The sequence below is a fragment of the Anastrepha ludens genome, chromosome X (assembly GCF_028408465.1).
Source record: "Anastrepha ludens isolate Willacy chromosome X, idAnaLude1.1, whole genome shotgun sequence".
Lineage (NCBI taxonomy): Eukaryota > Metazoa > Arthropoda > Insecta > Diptera > Tephritidae > Anastrepha > Anastrepha ludens.
In genome coordinates, this window is record NC_071503.1 from 64,924,044 (window position 1) to 64,926,913 (window position 2,870).

The following is a 2,870-nucleotide window of genomic DNA, read 5'->3' on the forward strand; positions in this document are numbered from 1 at the left end:
TGTACTGCTTGGCAACACTGTGTGGCGAGAGAGCACTCAGCTGACAGGACTTTACACGATTTTTCAAATATCGTGTAATAAAATCTATGGTACTACGATACGGAAGGAAGGAATTTTTCATTTACATGGGGCTCTCATTAGCTTGATCGTAACAGCGGACAGGGGACTGCGTTTACGTCGTTCACTGTTTTCAGCATTAGTCAGACATAACGAAGCTATACTAGTATTCGAACGAAAATGCCATTAGAAAGGCTACAAATAACACATATGTATCACCATGATTCAATTATAGAAGGTTAGGTAAGTAGTGACAAGGGCGCTTTGACACTCCCTTATTTTAGGGCTGCATTTACGAAGGATGGGAAAAAGGGAAAAATGTTTTCCCCTTCTTGCCTAAAGGTAGTAAAAAAGTACGTAAAGTAACTAATTAGTCCTGTACTAAGAGAAAAACAAGTATATTGGTTATTTAATCTACATTAAAACAAAACGACAGAAAAATTATAGTTTTTTCTTTAAACAAATGTAATATTTATTTAGAATATTTTCGATGTTTACCTAACACAAGAGCACGCAGAACTATGTGATGTTACTTATGTTTGTGTTTTTTTTTTCTGCCGTTCGGAGTCGGCTTGAAACTGTAGGTCCTTTCATTTGTGGAATAACATCAAGACGCAGACCACAAATAGGAGGAAGAGCTCGGCCAAACACCCCACCCGCGCCAATTACATATATATATATATATATATATATATATATTGTATATATATAATCTTGCAATAGATTTGAGTATATTTTGTGGAAGAGAACAAAAAATAGTCATAATAAAGGAATTTAATGTGTTTAATTTACTACAATAGTACAAGTCTTTTAATACACCAAAGGTCAAAATATACCTAATCGACAGGAATGAGATGAAACAGAAAGTTTAATTTTTTTTCTTATTTCGGGCATAACAATACATGTAGTATGTTACCGTAAAGACATTGCGAAAGCAGAAGTTCAGTCGATCATTTCTAAATATAAGAAAAAAATTGAAATTGGAAGAGTTAAAATAGTTTGCCATAAAAATTACAAATTTACTAGTTTATAGTTTAAAATTTGTCTACCTTAATATACTTTGCGTCCCTAATATTAATAGGAAAATGTATTAATATAGACTAAAACTAATACATCGAAAAATTTTAGATATTGGTAATATAATCCACTTTTAGTAATTGTGATGGTTTGTAAATTTACGTATATCAATACCACGTGTCTCAGTAATGAATCGGAGAGGAAATATGAGGAATGTGGGTGCACTTGCTCGTATAGGTGTTGGAACGCTGCACTTACTTCAGGAAGAAATCAAAAACCTGTAAACCAAAAACTTAAAAATAACTCACAAATATATCATTACAACTTATCTGTAATTGTAGACTTAAAGCGCGAGGACTTGCTCGTGTAGGTGTTGCGCATACATCTACGTACAGCATATTGTTCTAGATGGGGTAAGGTATCGACGTGGACAGCCAGTTCGGAAGTCAAATTGATTTCAGAGGTAGCAGTACTAGGCATATAATGACCGTCACATGTTAAACAGGTATTTGCACCATCATACACAACACGCTCCATGTCTCCTATGAAATTGTCCGTAGCACCACATGAGACAATGGTAGAAATACGCGCATACATGCTTTCGTTTCTAAAAACCACAATGCTTGGGCCACCTATGTAGCTCTTCAACACACACCTTCCGCAGCAATTGCCCGTCTGTGAAGTCCTACAAATAAAAACTTTTTATTTATTACAATTTATTAGCAAATATTCTAAAAGAACTTACTAACTGTAGTTTATGTATTGTATGTAAGGTGGTCTCTGTTATATTTGCAAAAACGCTGCTATAAAAACCTATGAATGAAAAAGTTTAATAAGAATTTTTACAAATGTCTGATCTGGACTTACATGTATGAAAATTCACAAACCGGTGGTTTTCTGCAGGAGAAAGCCGACTCCAAATAATCGACTATCACCATATGTAAGACATAATCGACCTAAATAGTGAAAAACGACATTAATTTACAAAATAATTAGCTTTTATTATTATACTTACTTGAATGTTTACAAACAGATAAAAGATTTTCAACGAATAATAACAAAGCAAAGCGTCAAAGTGGAAACGGTGTTGCCGACCAAATAATTTGCACCAAAAGTTTAGTTTTTACTACAATTCAAAATTTTTTTTGTGAAATAGGTACTTTTTTTTGTATAGAAGCAACACGTTTTCAAATAAGGGAGCCGATATGTCAAGAGGGAGCGAGAAAGCTGTTTACTTACCTAACCTTTTATAATTGAATCATGTGTATCACTACACCACCATATCACTTGACAACTAACGGTCAAGTAGAACCGTTGCGTAGCACCATCGCAGAAATAATAAATTCATTAGCAAAACAACACAAATCAAAACAAGAGAATATAATATTTGAAGCTGAAAGACAATATAATAAAACTATCCATTCAACCAGAGGATATAAACCCGAGCACGTGTTTTTTAATCAACAGGGGTATCCTGATATAGAAGAAAAATTTAAAATTAAACAGGACAAAATTCTCAATTCACAACAAGGAAACTTTAAAGACATCACTTATCAAGAAGGAGACGTCATACTCGTATACACTAAGACCCACTGTAGGGATAAATAAAAGAATAAATTTCAACAATTAGGAATAAAATAGTACATAAAGATAATATACGAATAACTTAAAAATTAAAACCATTACAATCATATTATTAATAATACAAATACATGCATCAATTACATATAATTTAGAAAACAAGGTTTATATATTAATTGAATCATTGGATTCAACATACATACATATTTACCAAA

The 2,870-nt window shown here is 32.6% G+C and overlaps 1 long non-coding RNA gene across 1 annotated transcript; it reads right to left on the reverse strand.

Moving 5' to 3' along the window:
* Positions 1-784: 784 nt before the first annotated feature.
* LOC128869296 (uncharacterized) lies at positions 785-2,179 on the reverse strand. The gene is made up of 5 exons (XR_008455255.1): positions 2,090-2,179; positions 1,942-2,030; positions 1,820-1,887; positions 1,107-1,759; positions 785-1,013 (listed from the first exon to the last, which is right to left on the reverse strand). It is a non-coding gene; the product is annotated as an uncharacterized LOC128869296 (long non-coding RNA).
* Positions 2,180-2,870: the final 691 nt, after the last annotated feature.